Raw genomic sequence first — 9,801 nt, forward strand, 5'->3', positions numbered from 1 at the left:
CCCGATCTCTCTCCCTAGCCAATCAAACTTGTTGATTCTTTAGGGATTGGTTGAGAAGGCCTAGATCCACACTTCCACTAAGAGAAAAGTTGATTCCCCCACCAATCCCTTGCGGATCTTGTTACTCTTGGGTGTTTGAGCATCCTAGACGGTTGAGGTCACCTCGAAGCCACATTCCATTGTGGTGAAGCTTCGTGGTTTTGTTGGGAGCCTCCAAGCTTTGTGTGGAGTTTGCCCCAACCTTGTTTGTAAAGGTTCGGTCGCCGCCTTCAAGGGCACCTATAGTGCAATCACGGTACCTTGCATCGTGCGAGGGCGTGAGGAGAATACGGTGGCCTTAGTGGCTTATTGGGGAGCATTGTGCCTCCACACCGCTCCAACGGAGACGTACTTCCTGTCAAAGGGAAGGAACTTCGGTAACACATCCTCGTCTTCATTGGTTCCACTTGTGGTTATCTCTAACCTTTACTTTGTGTATTCTTATGTTGTTGTCTTTCCCTTACTTGTCTTAGTAGCTATCGTTGCTAGCTTCATTACGGTTCACCCCATTGTTGTCATATTTGTGAACCCGTATGTTGTTTACCCTAACTTGCTAAGATTAATTAAAAAGTGGTCGTTGCCTATTCACCCCCCCTCTAGTCAACCATATCGATCCTTTCAATCTTGTGCATCGGGATTCCGGTGATGCTTTGGGTAATCTCAGAGTTGAGGTTTTCCACTAGGGAATCCGACGAGATCGCGAGCTTCGTGATTGAGGATTTCTATGCGGCTTGTGGTAATTTGTGATGGACTAGTTGGAGCACCCCTGCAGGGTTAAATCTTTCGGAAAGCCGTGCCCGCGGTTATGTGGCAACGTGGAAGCTTTGTTTAACACTGGTTCTAGATAATTTGAAGATAACTTAATTAAAATATGCCAGCTGTGTGCATAACCGTGACTGTCTCTTTCGTGAGTTCCTTCTCCGATCGAGGACACGGTGGGGTTATGTCTGACGTAGGTAGGTGTTCAGGATCATTCATTTGATCATCAGAAGACACGTCCGTTATGCGTAGATCGTCCCCCTCTTATTTCTTGTACTCGTCAGTTTAGCCACCAAATATATGCTTAGCCGCTGCTGCAACCTCATCACTTAACCTTACCTCACCCAGTAAGCTTTGCTAGTCTTGATACCTTTGGAAATGAGATTGCTGAGTCCCGTGTGGCTCACAGATTACTACAACACCAGTTGCAGGTACAGGTAAAGGTTACTTGACGCGAGCGCGTTGATTGTTCATTTGGAGTTGCTTCTTCTTCTTCTACTTCATCGATCTAGGATGGGTTCCAGGCCGGCAACCTGGGATGGCAAAGATGGACGTCGTTCTTCTTTTCTCGTTTGTTTTCGTCCGTAGTCGGACCCTGCTTTTACCCTTGATGATTATGTAATGTACTGATGTGACTCTGATGTAGCTTGTGGCGAGTATAAGCCAATTCTATAAATATCTCATCTTTTCAGTACATGTACTTGTAACGATATCCATTCTTGCGACACGACGAGATGCGCTTCTATCCCTGGCGAGGCCTCCGTGCCAAATTGAGGATAGGGTCGCATCTTGGGCGTGACAGAAACGCAGTTGCGTGGCTGCGCCATCACGACCGGGGCTTGCCTCGCTAACAGGCGGGGCGTGCCAGTCGAGTTTCCCCTTCCTCCTCTCGTGCGCAGGGAACATGTTCAGGGGAGAGCTCCGACAATGCTCGCCGGCGCTAGGAGGCTTCGCTCCCGAAGTTGAGCACACCGGTGCATTCAGGGGTGAGTACCCCATCCCCCGGAGGTACACGGGCCGCTGGGGAGCTCGGGGGCGAGCGCCCTTTCACCTATGGCGGACCGGGAGCTCCGACGAGCACAGCATTGGCCTGCGGTTGCCATGGCGCAATTGGACGGAGGGAACGAGTTCTGGGGGCGATGGAGGGTCTAGCGGAAGCTATGGTGGCCTAAAAAGGGCTCTGGGTTGCCGGAATTGAGCGGAGGTTTGCTCATGGCACTGGCGGCCGCCGCTGATGAAATTGACCACGGGGGGGGGGGGGTTGCTTTGGCAGGGAGGCTACCAGGGTTGGTGCGGGTGGCTCAATGAGCTTGTTAGGGGCTTAAATAGGTGGCCAAGGTCAGTTCAACGGTGCGAGGGGATAAGCACGGCCGCGGCGACCATTATTGCAAAACAGGGAAGCGCGGGGACCTGGTTAGAGGGGTTTGACGGGGAAGACGACACAGTTGTGGATGATCACGACAAGTTGGTGGTCTCGGGGTGCGCCAGGTGGCTTGATCGGGGCTGGGCACAACAGGTGGCGATGGCGGCTAATGCTCACGCGCGGCACGGGCTGCAACGTACGACAGGGGCAGCAGCAGGACCAGAAGCAGGCGGTGGATGCACGGGGGGGGGGGGGGGTCCAAAGGCTAGCTGGCTCTCGAGGAGAGCTCGGGGCGGCACCAGCCATGGCAGGAGTAGACGCGGTTGTAGGCGCTGTGAGGAAGCTCACTGCGGTGGCGCTGCGAGGGTGCGAGAGCACGGTAGTGCCTCTGTGGGCTTGTAGGGGGTCAACGGTGGTTCTACAAGCGTGCACGAGCTAGGTTGTGGGGTTTAGTGGGACGGGGCAGCTCGGACGCGCAGGCTGCAAAAGACGCACCACGGGCGCGCTCTGGGCATGCACCCAGGGTGCTCGACAGAAAGCCTGACATGGCTACAGAGATCAGTTGTTCACCAAAATCACTAGAGTGGGGTTGCTGGTCAAGCCAAACATCCTAGACATCCTGCTTGGGCCAGTTGAGCAACTCTACAATGCAGACAAAAGTCCATGCCAAATCAGTACATGAACTCAAGGTGTTCGATAGAATGTCAAGGGCACCTAGGGAGATCCTCTGGCCACCAAAATTACCAGATCAAGGTCCTCTTAGGTGTTAACCAAGATGGCAAGTTTAGTTTGGGAAAAAGAAAAACTTGGTAAAGCAAATTTTTGAGAAGAACAATTCTAGACAACAGGTTTAGACTATTATTAACTGCATTTAAAATCGTCCAATGGGGCTTAACTATTGGACTTAAGGGTTTGGTAAGGTTTTCTACAAGCATGAAAAATCTCATTGTCATTGGAGCAATAAAAATTGGGCTTGCAGTATAAAACTCCAAACTGGACCAGAATAGAAAAATGATTGTTTTGTTAATTTTTTCCAAAGCACCAAGTTGGGGTTTTTTTGCATAAAAGTGAATCTCAAGCATTACTTGACATCTCCAATTTTTTGTAGATTTTTTGAAAGATTAAATCCAGTGGTTGTAGTGCAAAATGCCAATTGGACCAGAGCAGAAAAGAAGTTAATATGCTCAAATTTTCCAAAACACTGGGATAAGCTTTTACAAAATATGATCCAGGGACGTCACATGTGTCAGAGAATATTTCTCCGTATGTGGTTTTGGTAATTGATGACAATCCCTATGGACTAATGGTTGCATTGAGTTATATTCGAAGGATTTGTCCATAGGCACTTCTTGAAGTCCATTTGTTGGTTTCAAGGAGTTTATATGATGACCAAGGTGGTATTCAAAATATTATCCAAAGATTGGTCATAAAGACACAAGGTTGATCAAGACTAAGACAAAGAGTAAATCAAGTCGATCAACACACAACGTGTACAAGATGTACCGAGAGGGACCAAGTGAGCCCATGGTATGGCAAGCATTGTCCATTACACTTTTGTGTCCTAACCCATGGTCTTTGTATGAGTTCTATGTGGGGTTAGGTGTGTTTCCATGGGCTTGCGTCAAGAGCAAGATCTCATACAAACTATCGAGGATGACTTCAAGTGGTGATCGTCATCAAGATTGCGGTGTGCAAGTTCAAGTGGAGCATCACGAAGATATCTTGCTTGAAGTTTGTCGTCCATTGCGGTGGCAATGGATTTGTGAAGATGTGCTAGAGAGTGGCTTACCCACAGTGAGTATGGGGGGCAATCAACTATTCTTGATCAAACCAACGCAATCAAGAAAGGTGGTCCATCTTGAGGAAGCCAAGATCATCGTCATCTAGCTCAGGAGGACTAGGTGCAAGGCATAGGTTTGCTCTTGATAGGTTTTTCTATTTTAGGATAGATTGACATTTTTTCAAGGGGGGGGGGGCTCTCAAGTGAGTAGCTTGATCGCATTGTTCGTTGAGAGTTCAAACCATTTGCATCCTTGCATCATATTTCTTGGTTCTTATTTGGTGTTTCTCTTTGTGAGTTTTAGAGCTTATGGTCATCTCCATGACAAGCTCGAGTTCATCGAAAACGGAGTCCATATGCATCTTCTATGATGTTTTTGATGTTGGAAGTTTTTGCCGGTTCTTCATTCATAGAGGTCTCACATATCTATATCATTGGAATTTTTCATAGCTGTTTGGATAGCTCTTTTTGTCCTGAATCCAACAAGCTTCAGTTTGCTCGGTTCGGAGCTCGTATGCGAAAGTTATGGCAGTTTCAGTTCGAGAGTTGTTTTTCTCTAAACAGGCGGTAGTACCGCTCGGTACCATGGTAGTACCGCTTGGGCGGTACTTCCGCTGTGTAAGAGCGGACATATTTTTTTAGTACCGCCCTCAGGCGGTAGTACCACAAAAACGTGTCTGGTACTACCGCACCGGGCAGCGATAGTACCGCTATGCTCAGGCTGAAATTGGGGGTAATGGTTGGATTCTTTCCCCTACTATATAAAGGGGGTCTTCTTCCCCAACGGTCATTTTTATCCGTTGAGCTCGTGTTCTTCCCCCATTGTTGACCTTCTTAGAGCTTGCTAACTCTCAATCCCTCCAATGATTCTTGCTCCTTTTCGAGGGAAAAGAGAGAGGAGATTTAGATCCACATTTCCACCAAATCACTTTCTCCTCTAAGTGAGGGGAACCCCTTGGATCTAGTTCTTCGAGTTCTTGGTGTTCTTCTTTGTTCTTCCTCTCATTTTCCACCATAACATTAGTTGTTGTGGTGGGATTTGGGAGTGAAGGACTTGGGCACTACGTGTGCCCTTGCCATTGCATTTGGTGCATAGGTTTGAGTTCTTCACGGTGATACATGGAAGTGAAGTTTGAGAAGCTTATTACCCCTTTGGTACTTGGTACCCTAGAGATTGTTCTTCGTGGATGCTTTGGCATCCTAGAAGCTTGGTGGTGCCTCAGAGCTCAATCATTGTGGTGTAAAGCTCCGGACAAGCGTCGGGGTCTCCAATTAAGTTGTGGAGATTGCCCCGAGCATTTGTGGTCACCTCGAAGCCATATGTCATTGTGGTGAAGCTTCGTAGTGGTGTTGGGAGCCTCCGGTTAAGTTATGGAGATTGCCCCAATCTTGTTTGTACGAGTTCGGTGACCGCCGTCAAGGGTCCCTTAGTGGAATCACGACATCTTGCATTGTGCGAGGGCATGAGGAGATTACGGTGGCCTTAGTGGCATCTTGGGGAGCATTGTGCCTCCACACTGCTCCAAACGGAGATTAGCATCCGCAAGGGTGTGAGCTTCGGGATACATCGTTGTCTCCGCGTCCCTCGGTTATCTCTTACTCGAACCCTTTACTTATGCACTTTACTTTGCGATGGCCATATTGTTTCTTGTTATATATCTTGCTATCACTTAGTTTTTTATCTTGCTTAGCATAAGTTGTTGGTGCACATAGGTGAGCCTAGTTGTTTAAGGTTTTGTGCTTGATAAATTAAACGTTAGTTTTATTCTGTATTTGTTCAAGTCTAAACCGTAATTAATTTAAAGCGCCTATTCACCCCCCCTTTAGGCGACATCCACGTCCTTTCAATAGGTCATCTTCAAGTTTTTATAGAATTTTTAGAAGAAGTTATCAAGAGGTTGTAGTGTAAAACAGGTCCTTAAAGGAATTAAAAGTCATCTTTGAATATGAGAAACTTTGGCAAAATATTTATAAAAATATATCTAATGAATTTGTGATAAGAAAATAAATGTTTTGATTCAAGTACTCAATTCCCAACATAATTTTCAAAAACTTCTACTTAGGGAAGAACCATATAATTGGAGAAAAAGGAGTGGTTCTGAAATCAATGGAAAACCAGAAATTAGAAATTTAAACCAACATGGTCAAATTGAAAAGAATATCCCCACTTGATTTAAATAGAGGATTAAAATGGTCTCAATCAAGAACTCACGTACTCAAGGATCTTTAAAAAATGCCACTTGAAAAGGAAAGTTTTTGGAAAGAGGCTTTGAAAAGAGCCATGAAACAATTTATTTCTCAAAAAAATTATTCTAGGCAATATTTTAATTTATAAAAATATGATTAAAATTTTGGGGTGTGACAAAAACCTTCTCAGGAACATCAATGTTGATGGTTTCCGACTCCTGGGTGTCTCGATACTCAGACATATGCGAACCGAGCGGCTCACTGTAGCCCATGTCATGCTTGCCGGCATCCAACCCATAGGGGAAGATCTGTTGCATCTTTGAGTGATTCTGGATGGGAGGGTTGAGTAACTCAACGTCCTTGGGGTGTATTTAACATAGAAACAAATAGATGTTAGTTGTGATAGGCATGATCAAGATGCTAAGGTAGTGTACCAAGTGCTATGTGATCTAACCATGGTATGGCCTTGGTAGTGCTCGACCTTCCATAGAATCATGAAGGTGTTCTCATCCTATTATGCGTCGCTAAGGTCCCCGATCCTGAACACTTGGACTCATCTGGCTCTCCACTTTACGAGGTGGTTGTAGACCTAAGACGAGGTGACCTCTTGGCCATAGAACTAGAATACCTGTTTGGCAACGATGTTTAGATGCACCGCCTTGAAGCCCTTGTTCGTCCTCACCCCATTGAGTATAATCCACACATCTTGTTAATCATGAAGGTTGATGAACCACAAGTATAGGGGATCAATCGTAGTCCTTTCGATAAGTAAGAGTGTCGAACCCAACGAGGAGCAGAAAGCTCTGATAAACGGATTTCAGCAAGGTAATAACTGCAAGCACTGAAAGTAGCGGTAACAAGTGATTGTGTAGCGAGGTAAAACGTAGCAAGCAAAAAGTAACAAGTAACAAGTAGTAGCAACGATGCAGCAAGTGGCCCAATCCCTTTTGTAGCAAGGGACAAGCCTGAACAAAGTCTTACGGGAGGAAAAACGCTCCCGAGGACACACGGGAATTTCTGTCATGCTAGTTTCATCATGTTCATATGATTCGCATTCGTTACTTTGATAGTTTGATATGTGGGTGGACCGGCGCTTGGGTACTGCCCTTACTTGGACAAGCATTCCACTTATGATTAACCTCTCTCACAAGCATCCGCAACTACAAAAGAAGAATTAAGACAAAGTCTAACCATAGCATTAAACTAGTGGATCCAAATCAGCCCCTCACGAAGCAACACATAGACTGGGGTTTAAGCTTTTGTCACTCCAGCAACCCATCATCTACTTACTACTCCCCAATGCCTTCCTCTAGGCCCAAATATGGTGAAGTGTTATGTAGTCGACGTTCACATAACACCACTAGAGGAAAAACAACATACAACATATCAAAATACCGAACGAATATCAAATTCACATGACTATTATCAGCATGACTTATCCCATGTCCTCAGGAACAAAAGTAAATACTCACAAAGCATAATCATAATCATGATCAGAGGTGTAATGAATAGCATCAAGGATCTGAACATAAACTCTTCCACCAAGTAATCCAACTAGCATCAACTACAAAGAGTAATCAACACTACTAGTAACCTTACAAGTACCAATCGGAGTCGTGAGACGGAGATTGGTTACAAGAGATGAACTAGGGATTGGAGAGGAGATGGTGCTGATGAAGATGTTGATGAAGATGCCTCCCCTCCGACGAGAGGAGTGTTGGTGATGACGATGGCGATGATTTCCCCCCTCCGGGAGGGAAGTTTCCTCGGCAGGATCGTCCTGCCGGAGCTCTAGATTGGATCTGCTCAAGTTCCGCCTCGTGGCGGCGGTGAAACCACGAAAAAGCTCCCGAATGATTTTTTTTGGACCAAAACCCTTCATATAGCAAAAGAGGGGGGCTAGTGGGCCGTCAGGGAGCCCACAAGCCCCCACTCTGTCACCAGGGCCCCTCCCGTACTTCTTTCGCCCAGTATTTTTTATATAATCCCCAAAAAATCCACGTAACTTTTCAGGGCATTTGGACATGTGCAGAATAGTGGACTAAGATTTGCTCCTTTTCAAGTCCAGAATTCCAGCTGCCTGAATTCTCCCTCTTCAAATAAACCTTGCGAAATAAGAGAGAAAAGGCATAAATATGGTACCACAAAGTAATATAACAGCCCATAAAGCAATAAATATCAACATGAAAGCATGATGCAAAATGGACGTATCAAAGGTGGACACGAAAGGCCGCCATTTCATTGGGTTCCCCCTCCCAGGCCTTCCTGGCCTTGATGGATGCCTTATATTCGTGAACTATTGAAACGTTAGACATGATCACCATAAATGCTTGTGGTTGAACATGCCCCTTGAACACTTATGAATCTTGAGCCATCTCCTCGGGCTAGGAGTCCCCAACATAGGACGTCATGCACTGGCCGGGCAAAACAATGGTCTGACTAAAGTCTTCGGTGCTCATGTCCTACAATGGTATCATGACTAGTATGAAACACCACTACACATTGATCATAATGTCCATGTATGGTTGTGGTATGATCAACACTACCCAAGTCCACAATCATACCACAACCACAAAAGAGTGCCATGAGCTGCAAGCATGAAACTCCACCACCACACTTGCATGTCGACCATACTTTCATCTAAACCTGGGCATGGGTGGCCTGGCCCGACAAGCCTGTCCTGAAGCCCAGTGGCCATACTGTACATGCTCTGATTCACAAGCGGGAACCACATCTCCATAACATACTCGGAGCCAAAATGGAAAATAACATGAACACCATGAACCCTTCTAGCAAAACCTACCATTCTAGCAATCCATCACCACTATCTACCACAACTTCACATGCTCACATATCCACAGTTTGAAATGCTACCACATTCTCACGGATCTATTCCTAAGACATGTTCACACGTCTAAACTAGAATGAGTAGGAAGGGGGGTGATAGAACTTACAACCATCAGGGGAGCAAGGAGGTGACACACAACACATCGGAGAAGAGAAGGAAGACAAATTGTCGACGTCGTTTATCGCCGACCAGAGAAGATGCACCGCTTATGTGCTTGTCACTGACGAATTCGTGTGAGATGTAGAGTGTGAAGGGGGAATGATGGCGGGGAAATCAGAGGTGAGCCGAAGGAGGCCAAATAGGGGCGTCTGATTCGGCAGGAGGTGACCCAATTCTTCCTACCGTTTTTTCATGAACGAGCACGAGTTCTATGCCATGTTTCTCTCCTCTACACGTCGCGAGTCTGGTTGGAAGAAAATGGCCGATTCAATCGTTTCCACCAAACCTGACTAGCGAGAGGTGCTTTAAACTTTATGCTATACAAGCCAAACAGTAAACGTATTAAAGTAGCATCCACCCACACGTTTATAAGGATGAGTGTATCCGCGTGTATATGAGCGTTTGCATATGTAATGTATTATTTTTTTCATCCAGCGGACATGAGGCCAACTCCACCGCGTGACCCCAAACGGACGTCCGTTTTGCTCGGATTCTGTCCGTTTGGGTAGGGCGATGGGGTCGTGTCCGGGCCTGTCCTGGGATGCGGTGGCCGTGCGCCCAGCGCGCGACCGCATCCTTTGGCCCCATCTTGTCCGCCTCCAAAAGAATAACTTTTTAAATGCCAGCAGCCTAGTTCACGAGAGCGGTCCTAGTTCACACCGGCAA

This window comes from Hordeum vulgare, chromosome 3H, assembly GCF_904849725.1.
Source record: "Hordeum vulgare subsp. vulgare chromosome 3H, MorexV3_pseudomolecules_assembly, whole genome shotgun sequence".
Classification (NCBI taxonomy): domain Eukaryota; kingdom Viridiplantae; phylum Streptophyta; class Magnoliopsida; order Poales; family Poaceae; genus Hordeum; species Hordeum vulgare.